We start from the raw sequence: 11,523 nt of genomic DNA on the forward strand, positions 1-11,523 counted from the left end.
GGGATTTGATACATCCTCAGTACTAGATCTTATATTTACTGGGCAAGAAAACAATATTAACAATTTTATGTATCACCCTCCATTCGGCGAAAGTGACCATGCAATACTAAATTGCAACTTCAGGATTGCATATGACATAGTTAACAGCAATGAAAGTTACAATAAGAGCTTAAATTATACAAAGGGAAACTGCCGTGACCTAAAGAAGTACTTCTTAGAAATAGATTGGGAAAAGAAACTTAGATGACAAGATCTAAATGTTATACATAAAAAATTCTGTGAACTTTATGAAATAGGAGTCCAAAAGTACATCCCGCGGCACAAAGAAACAGAAAAGAATATAAAATATGGTTAAATACAGAATGTAAAAAATCAAAAGAAAAAAGGGATTTGTTGTGGAACAGATACAGACGACACAATAGGGAGAGGGCATATAACAACTATAAACAGGCAAGAAACAATTTTACAAGAATAAGGAGGGAATCCCAAAGACAGTTTGAGGAAGACATCATACATAAAGTAGTGATCAACCGAAGCTATTTTACAGCTAAATCCGAAGCAAAACCAAAGTAAAAGATAAAATACGGATCCATCACGGATGAGGGGATCATCTAAACGCAAGAGAAAGATATTTGTGAAGCACTAAATAATAATTTCCAAACAGTTTCTAAAGAAGAATATAATTTTGATAGGGATGATATGGAACATGCATGCCCATACATAATACCAAATATACAACTATCAGAAAAAGAAATACAGGAGGAGTTAAGTAAATTAGACAAAGGAAATGCAAATGGTCCAGACAAAATTTCATGTTGGGTGCTACATGAATGTGACAAGGAGGTAAGTACACCATTATCTTTAACATTCAAGGAATCCTTGGGTCAAGGTAAACTACCTGATATTTCGAAGAAAGCAAACATTGTTCCCTTACTCAAGAAAGGAAATAGACAAAATCCACCCAGCTACCGACGAATATCACTAACCAATGTCGTAAGCAAGGTATTAGAAAAGCTGATAAGAAAAGTTTGGGTAAATCATCTAGAAGAACACAGTATGATAACAGAAAGACAGTTTGGTTTCAGAAAGGGAAAATCATGTGTTACTAATCTGTTGAGCTACTATGATAGAGTAACAGAAACATTGCAGAAAAGAGAAGGATGGGTGTACAGTATCTATTTAGATTTCAAGAAAATATTTCAGAGTACTACACCAAAGACTTTTATGAAACTGTACTATCAAGGAGGAATCCGAGACAAACTGTATTGTTGGATGCAAGATATTCTATTGAAAAAAAAAAAAAAAAAAAAAAAAAAAAAAAGGAAATGAGAACAGTACTAAGAGGAAATTACTCATCATGGAGGGAAGTGACTAGCGGAGTTCCACATGGCTCAGTGCTGGAACCAATTGTCTTTAGTGTATACAAATGATATACATAGCAACATTGGACATGAAAGCAATCTAAATAAGTTTGCGGATGATGCAAAAATACTAACGAGAATTACTAACACAGACTTTTGTAAAGAGCTACAAGAAGAAATAAATACACTTCATGAATGGAGCAATACATGACAAATGGAATTCAGTGTGGACAAATGTCATGTAATCAGGTTTGGTAAAACTGGAAAAAAACCTGATTGGGATTATAAGGTAGGAAGTAAAACCCTACACACTTCAGAAAGAGAGAATTATGTAGGTGTAATTATCAATACCAGACTATCTCCTGCTGACCACATCAGGAACATGTATACATTGCTTGGAAATATGAAAATAGCATTCACATACATAAATGAAGAGATGCAAAGAAAGATAATAACATCATTCATCAGACCAACCCTGGAGTATGCGTCAGTAGTCTGGAGTCCTTATCTCAAAAAACACATAGATAAGATTGAAAAAGTTCAAAGGGCTGCTGTAAGATGGGTACCAAGCTCACGGGATTTAAGCTACGAAGAAAGCCTAGAAAAACTGAATCTACCTACACTAGAGGGCAGAAGAGAAAGAGGAGACATGATTATGCTATATAAATGCATATCAGGGAAGGAGAAAATAGACATAAATTATTACATAACCTATGGGGATGCATCAGCAAGAGGACACTGCAATAACTGCATAAAAAGAGAGGCGATAAAAAAGACGTAAGGATATTTAGTTTCCCAAATAGGGCAATTGATCAGTTGAATGAACTACCAATAAAATAGTGTGTACCAAAACAATTCATAAATTTAAGGATTTTTACGATAAAAATGGTTTAAGACACGGGACTGTACGAGCTTGACTCATTCCTGTAAAGATACAGTTAGGTATGAACACACACACATGCCCTTATGCGAGACAGCCAGTTATATACGGGGGAAATATGAGAGACAAGGCAGAAGGGGTTAGGAGAGAAACAGAGAAAGTGGGAAAGGTAGGAACAGAACGCAACGGGGTTAGCAAGCATAAAACCACTCTCGCCTCGGTACTGCTCTTGTGAGATACTCCCTCTGAAGAAGTAAACTGCAATCAAACCCCAGACTCATCTTTATCTTTCTCCTGCCACCGACGACAAGAACAGCGAACATTTCTTCTTAAAATCTCTACAATCTAACACACTTTTGGAAAAGCTCAGCGACGGCTACGATATTATTTTTGGTGGCAGCAGGCATACAAACCACGTCTACAATTCTACAACTGAGTCTACATTATCAAGACAGAAAACAAAAACCATACAAATTCGAGCCATACGACACCTCACAACTTTATACTTTCAGTGGTTTGACGATCTACAGTTACACCCAACCTCCCAGTCTCTGCGTCTATCTACGACTACGTATCGACACTGGAGGTAAACAGCGAACCAACAAACCACAATACAATCTTGTTACACCTTACGATTTTATCAACATTCAACACTCAGCTACGACGGGTCTGTTCAACTACGAGCTTCAGTTCTACGATTCATAATAAACTACAAGTATCTACGATTGCCAAGAAATAAGCCACAACTGAAACCAACAATCATCAATTAAACTACACCTATGCAGCAGAAGACTCTCATGAACTGCTACAACGATAAAGAACAGCGATAAATAAAAGCCGAGTAACATCTCTATTGACAATCAACAAATAATTTATGATTCAACTGTACAATCAAAACAAGATACCACTATTCTACAAGTGAACTACAAGCAGGTGAGACGGTAACCATCATCTTCAAGTTTGCACCATAGAGCAAGAAACTATAATTAAATGCTGTATAAGAAACCACGAGCATCTCAAAAAGCCTACAATTCTATTATCAAGTAATCACGAGAACTACAACTTAAGAAGCAGAGAGTGAGGAGGCGCTGATGTAGTGGTGATGGGTGAGACAACACAGGAACAACCTAAGTCTGCATTCACCAGTCCTGACGCACCACTCACCTCACTCACCACACTCACCATTACTCACCACTACTCCATCATCATCACCACCACCACCACCACAACAACAACAACAACCAGAGAGAGGAGTTGACTTGCGCAGGGCCAGCGTTTGCTGAGAACACCACAACACATAAGTCAACCCGTGTGTGACACCATCATCACCGTCACATTAACCATTCCCACCACGGTTAAAAACAGTGAGTTGAATATTTACTTCATTTATATACACAGTGATAGACAAACATTCTGCACCAACATATATAACTTGCTTTATAGTTGCAACTTAAGTACAGACGTCGGAATAAGTTCGTTTCCTTTTCCGTGGACTAAGGTGTTTGTAACACTGTTCGATGGAGAGGTATCCCCTCCTCCTCCCCTACTCATAGTCCCACACTAACACCCAACCCCCCCACTTTTCTCTCCGACACCATAACCCCACCCGGTATCCTACCCTCCGTAATCTCGCTCACATCCAGCTAGGGGTTTCTGTACTTCAAGCACCTCTCTACTTTCTTGTAATCCGAATAACTAATATAGGAAGAGTACAGTATATATCATAAACCAAGTTAGGAAAAGGTTTCCTACACTGTAAGAGAGAGAGAGAGAGAGAGAGAGAGAGAGAGAGAGAAAGAGAACTAAAGTTAGGATCTTAATGACTATGCAGCCCATACCGTGGAGATACTTCTTGTTTGCCTGTGAATGCATATCCAATTCACATTTTTTTCTAGTGTAAGATCCTGTCGATGAATCCCTGAAACTTCTCTACTATAGTGTTAACAACGTCCATGTTGAGTCAGTTCCATGTGGAGCAGATCTTGCACGTGAAAAGTTTTCACGTAATTCTGCTGGTAAATTTTTTCATTTAAAGCTTCCAACCATGGTTGTGTGCCGAGTCCGTGTTAAGAGTAAGCAACTTTCTATTTAATGGTTGTGAAACCCATTGAAATTTTAAACACTTTAATGAGCTGATCTCTTAGTCTACAAGTTTTTACTAAAAAAGTCCCACAGCCCTCAGGCGAACCTGATACCTTAGTCTCCTGAACTCTTTTTAAGTCGACGTATGTCTTTTTCAAGCCACCATAATTCCACAGCAACTAAGGAAGTGGCCGTATTAAGAAGATACAGACTGTGATAACAATCTCTTTATTCCTAGAGAGAGAGAGAGAGAGAGAGAGATTTGAAATGGTAAGAACAATCAGGAGAAATACTGATAAAAAAAAGTGAGTGAGGAAAGAAACTAAGCAGAGAGGAAGAAAACACGCAGGTGAAAAAATGGAACAATGTTATTGGAGTGACACAGGGACGGAAGCACACACACACACACACACACACACACACACACACACACACACACACACACACACACACACACACACACACACACACACACACCGCTCGCTGGCTCAGTGGTAACGTTCTCGCTTACCATCTGGTAGACGGGAGTTCGCGTCTCGCTCAGGTTGCGAAAAGTTTCACTAACGAAGTGGGTGGTAACTGTCCCCCTTGAGCAAGGGGATGGGTGTGTGCGTGTGTGCAGGTCACAGCCTTGCCCTTAGATCGGACTATATGAGCCCTCAGCTCCCTTCCGGGAGGTTAAAAGTTGACGATTACGACCATCAAGTGATCCCTACCGACCCGGTAAATTACTCACAAACGCACATTTTCTAAATATTTGTCGACCTATCTGTCTGTGCCTGTCTGTGTACTGCCTCTCTCTCTCTCTCTGGATCCTTTGTTTCATCCCCAAGTTTCGTTTTCCCTCCTTCCCTTTTCTTTATAGCTATCTGCTGTCCCTACCTTCCTCCCTCTCTCTTTCCTTTCCTTCGTCTCTCTCCCCCTCTGTCACTTTCCCCTTACCTCACTCATCTTTCTCCCTCCCTGTGTCACAACTTTGTCTTACTTTTTTCATCTGTCACATGTACTTTTTTTTTTTTTTCCGTTACTCTTTCCGTATTTTTTTACTTGTACTAAATCCATTTCCTTCACTGCTTTCTTCCCCAAGTAAAAACTGCATGCTCTTTTTCTCTCTTCTCTCTCCGTCTCTCCCTCTCACCCGGAATCTCTTCTTTCATTCCGCTCTTCCCACTGTCTTTCCCTCCCTCCCTCCCTCCCCTTGTTCTTTCTTACCCTAAAAATTAACCTGTTTTCTTCCCACCCTTAATCTCTACTTTCTCTCCGCAAATTTCTGTAATTTCTCTGTTTCTCTCCCTCACTTTTTACTTGAATGTTACATTCGTTCTACTCAGCCTGGCATAGTTCTTTCCATGCGTCCTTGCCAAAATAACGCATTTTCTTTCTTCTCCCCATTACCTTGCCTCCTTTTCTAATTTTTCTTATTATCGTTCTCAGTATTCCGATCCGTTGCTTTCTTTCCCACTACTCCTGTTGTTATCCCTATTTTTATGTTTGCTCCATTCCCATTTTCTCTCAGCTGTCTCCCTTTTTGTCTCTACTTCCCTGTCTCCCGGCCTTTCTATACACATTTCCTTTTTCTCTTCCCCTTTCACACTGCTTGTATTTCATTTCACCTCTCCAGTCTCTTCTTCTCACACTCTGTCTCTTTTCTTAGCTCTCGTTGTTCTCTCCTTCCCTCCTCTTCTTATTTTCTCCCTAACTGTCCTCTCATTTCTCATTTTTCCACTTGCTCTCCCTCTCCACCTGTCTCTCCCTGTCTTTTAACTCTCTCTCTCTCTCTCTCTCTCTCTCTCTCTCTCTCTCTCTCTCTCTCTCTCTCTCAGAGTGTAGTAAACCTTTTCCTACCTTGGTTTATGACATATACTGTACTATTCTTTTATTAGTTTTCGGACTACACGTAATTAGAGAGGTGCTTGAAGTACAGAGACCCCTAGCTGGCTGTGAGCGAGAGTATGTAGGGTACCGGGTGGGGTTATGGGGTCGGAGAGAAAAGTGGGGGGGTTGGGCGGGAGTATGGGACTATAAGGAAGGGAGGAGGAGGGGATAGCACTCCATCGAGCGATGTTAAGTCCCGCCCACAGGAGCGGGCAATGCCTGACGGGCACTGACCGTTGAGCTTATATCCTTCGCTTCTTTAACAGTGTTGCCAGATCGAGCAGTTTCTGGCTGCCATTGGTCACTACCGGGCACACTTGTTTTGTTGTCCACACGGCAAGCATTGCCTCAACAACGGGCAAGGGTGTTAAAGATAGTTTGCCAGTGGTTTCCCTGCTTACGACGTCATCTGCGCTCGTGCCCGCCAGCCACCTTCTAAATGTGTGAATTGGCATGTGATTTGGTATCACTGTTTGCCCGTCGGGCACTGCCCGCTCGTGTGGACGGGACCTTACAAACACCTTAGTCCACGGAAAAGGAAACGAACTTATTCCAACGTCTGTGCATATACCTACTTCATTTATCCACATTAAGTCAATCACTAAGTACTTGCACCATCGATAACAATTATATACTGTACATATTCAATAATTTACCATAGCATTCATATATAAAATAAGTGTTTCATGCACACAACTAGGCAACATTCCATCTGCATAGTGGATAAGGTATACTAAGAATAAGATATACCATCACATTAACCAGTGAGCGATTAGAAGAACAGGAATAAACAGTTATTGATAAAAGCTATCAAGTGAGACCAAACAAATTAAACTACATGGAATATCCGGAAGAGAGGGGAAAAAATGGAGATACTGTTAATGAATTTGCTAGGTACACAATGCTACTCTGCCAGCGAGAGAGAAGTACAGATAATATGGAGGCTATGGTCACTCATCTGTCCGACCAGGAGAACCAGTGCGGAAACGGAAGTGCGCAAACCCCAAGAAAACTCCGGGCTAGGAAATCTTACTGGAAAGGAATAATAGGCCTAACAAAGCTAAGTCTACCCTAGCTCTGAAATAGTCTATCTTGGAACTATCAGCTGCTTCTGTTGATAGCTGATTGATTGCTGGTCATATATGCGAACAAAATTAATTATCGTTTTGATATATCTTATAGTCAAACCGCCACTAATAAGTCCTCCACAACTTGCTGTTGATACTAAATGATTATGTGCTGGTAGTATTTATTAATTCGTAAAAAATTGAAGTCCATTTAGTTGTCCACATACATGCCAAACCTCTAACAAGCAGAGGACGAGTGTCTGCAGCCATCTTTGATAATGGAATATTGGATGTGCTTGATGGATGACACCAATTTAGTACCTGTGCCTGTACTTTTTCAAGCCTCTCAATATCCTTCTTCAAGGTCAGCGACCAAAACTGCACAGCTTATTTCCGATGTGGCCATACAGGAGAATTATACAGGGAGAGGACAATCTTCTTGTTTTTGTAGGTTAACTCCCTCGTTACATAACCTAAAAGCCAATTTGCTTACCTTTCTGTTTCGATGCACTGTTTGGAGAACATGAGGTCACTGCTGATTATTATACCCTAATGTTTCTTCATGTAGTGCTGACTGCACTTCATAATCAAGAGAAGGTGGTCCTTGGTTTTGCTTGAATAATTTGCAATAATCATCCAGTATATTACCATTATGCCAGGAATCGAACCCGGGACTCTCAGGTGAGAGCCAGGCAGCATACCACTACACCACGACCAGGTAAAAGGTCTCTCACATTGTCACAGTCTCGTAACCAATGTCCCTCCGCCCCCATTGTGGGCATGAAAAGGATGAGATAACCCCCTGGCACTCGGGCAAGTAGATGCTTTAAATTTATCCCAGGCACTTGTGGCCAGTCAGAATGAAGGTTGTGACAGTATGAGATAACTTTTACCTGGTCGTGGGTAGTGGTATGCTGCCTGGCTCTCACCTGAGAGTCCTGGGTTCGATTCCCGGCATAGTGGTAATATATTGGATGATTTTTCCTGTGTACAGTACAGGTTCTCTCTTAATGTGCAGTAACTTGCACTTGTTCAGGCTGAATGATCAATTGCTACTGTTGAGATCACTACCGTACTTTAAGTCCTTCCACAGTTCTATGTTCTTAAACTAATGATGCTTTAACACCTACCATTCTGTCGTTTACAAATTTTGCATTTCGACTAATTATGCCCATATCTACATCACCGATGGAAATTACCATTAATAATGGACCTAGAACTGTGCCTTGAGGCACTCCATATGTAACTAATAATCAGCCAGAAATTTCCTCACTGACTACCAGTCACTGGCGCCGAACAGGCAGCCAGTTCTCTATCGATGCTGTTAGTCGTCCCGAAAATCTCGGTGCACGAGCTTTTGCCATCAACATCGATGAGGTACTTTACCTAACGGCTTCTGGAAGTCCAAAGTTTGTCGATTGGATGGCACTGTTAATATTCAGAAAGTATGTTCTGGAAGATTTGTCACTTCGGTCAAACGTGCACGATGCCACCGAGAGAGAGAGAGAGAGAGAGAGAGAGAGAGAGAGAGAGCAAATCAGAAGAGTAATACACATATATAGACGAGCCAGAAGAAGACCAGTAAGAAAATTGCCTTACCATTAGCATGTGACCAAAGCTATAGGCTACTCATTCTAAACACATCAGGCGAGAATGATGAATCGTTTAGCGAACGGTGTTGTATGAGAAATAAGTCCTAATAAACACTCTGAGAAAACCATTGTGGACCTTGAAGCCAATCTATCCAGTAGGTTATAAAAAAATCTAGTTATATCGTTACCTGCAGTACCCGAGGACGTAAACAATATTTTATATGCTCGTCTACAAAAAATAACGAGGACTCACTCGGTGTGGTGTCTCTTTAAGATAGCACTAGAACAAGGGATGGGAGACTTTTGGGGGTATTACCCAAAAATATATTAAAATAAAATGAAATTGGCCTCACCTGAAAAAAAAAAAAAGTCTGTGTACGCATCTGGCAATAGTACGGCGGCAAAGGAACAAATGTCGTGGTACATGATACATGGTTTTACATCTTGTTTATTAAAACTTGCATGATTTATGTGAAAAATCAGTAATATACCTCACGCATTACTTCTCATACCGCACGCATTACTCCCCAAACTTTTAGATTTACCCCATCTAGGGTAATTTTCCCCTTTTCCCCAACCCATGCACTAGACCAAGTGAGTTAAACCGAAATGTATTCTGGACAACGATAGAAAGTTAAGATATGATGATGATGATATTGATTATGATGAAAAACAAGTGACGTATAATAAAAGGTGAAATATTGAAAAAAGAAAGAAGAAAATCATGAAAAACTGATATCTATACCTGATGACATGAGTGATGAATTAAGAGAAGTGAAAGGGTGAGAATAGAGGAAAAGAATTAGTCAAAAGTGAGAAAACAGAGCAATACGAAGAGGAAGGAATAAACCTAGGATGATCAGCAGAGAAAGAAGAAAGGATAGAAGATATAAAATAAGAGGCATGAAACAAGTCGAGAAAGTGAAGAAATATATATATATATATATATATATATATATATATATATATATATATATATATATATATATATATATATATATATATATATATATATATGTAATGTCCAAGTGAACGAAAGAGAAGGGAATATAACGAGGAGGGAGGGAAAAAAAAAAAGAGACGAGAGATAAGTTGCGAGCATTAGACAGAAGAAAAAAAGAGCAAAGAAAATTAACTGGACGAGACTTTATATGATGAAATGCAAGAAACAGCATAGGAAGGAAAGAAGCTTGCTTGCGTAATGAGGGTAGTGATAGGGAATATGGTGGTCAGCATGAATGAAATAGGTCATGCAGTAATATAATCCCTACTTTACGGTATGGACGTGAAGCGTGAACATTGTAAGATGGACACAAATCTAATAGAGAGAGAACTGGAAACGTGTTAGCTGAGAGAAGGACGTGAAACTCCAGGGAAAATAAAACAGACATATCTAAGTTTCGGGAGCGTGGTGGTGTCCTGCAATGTGGTGGAAGTGTTTTAAAATTATTTGGGCATCGTGGAGAGAATGAACAAAGAGATTTCAACTGAGAGAGTTTCTGTTCGTGAGGTGGTGGGGCAGAGAGGGATAGGAAGACTGAGTAAGAGGTGGATGGATGGAGTGGAGCAGTGTATGAATGGGAGAAGTGTGAGGTGACAATAAGGCAGCTTGATGTCAGGGGACGTGATGATTTGGAGGTGACCTACTCGTGTCCAAAACATCCGGAACTGAGCTTCTGGCTATACACAGGTACGGAAATTATTTTGAGTGACAACAGTAAATTAGTATGTGCAATGAAAAAACTGGAATAAATACAAGGGCTACTGTAAATAAAAGGTAAAGAAAAAACAAAAGAAATAAAAAAGATAACGTGAAATAAAACAGTTACTAGTTGAGGTAAACAACAAAGATCGTATCATTCCAAACAGGGAAAGATTATAAGTGAACAGAGAACATAAAAGTGACAGTGATACCAAACACACAGCACAGTACAGTATGTAGTAGAGACAATTAAGAGAGATTAACAAAATAATATAAAATGCGAACAAACAAAAAAGAAGATACGAAAAATAATAGTGCGATCCGGGAAGAGAAGCAAACAGGAAGAGAAGTGAGTAGTGGGAGATGGAATAGGATAAGAGAATAGGATGAACAAGATATGTGGCATAAAAAGAGACGAGTGAGATAAATGGAGCCAAGACGGAGAAAAGGAAGAAAGGGGATTATTAGACAGACAGAAAGAGCTGAGAGGGAAAGAGAGGACGGGTAGAAGATATTAGCGAGATAAAGAGGAGAATAAAAAGAGATAAACAGGAAGAAAGAGTTGGTGCTTAAGAAGAAAAGAGACATAAGTACGAAGAGAGAAGGAAGAAAAGAGGAATCAGTATGATGAGTGGAGGGACGCAGATAACGAGAATAACAAGATGAAAGGAAAATACAAGGAAAAATAGGAGAGGAGAAGAGTAAGAGACGAGATAGGAAAAGAAGAAACTGTTCATTAACAAGGAGTATTAAGCCTAGAATGTAGAAAGGGAAACAAGATAAGAAGGGAAAGGGAAGGAGCAGCAGTAGGCTAGTAGGTGAAAAGGAAGAGAAAAACAGGAAAAAAAAAATAGTTAGGAAACGAAGAGAAGCAAATGTAGAAAGAGGAGAGAAAAAAAAAAAAAACATTAGGGGAAAAGAAAAGGAAGAGAAAAGCGACGAAGAGAAAGAGAGGAGGATGAGA

This window comes from Coenobita brevimanus, chromosome 13, assembly GCF_032717465.1.
Source record: "Coenobita brevimanus isolate Jiangsu-jjx chromosome 13, ASM3271746v2, whole genome shotgun sequence".
Taxonomy (NCBI): Eukaryota; Metazoa; Arthropoda; class Malacostraca; order Decapoda; family Coenobitidae; genus Coenobita; species Coenobita brevimanus.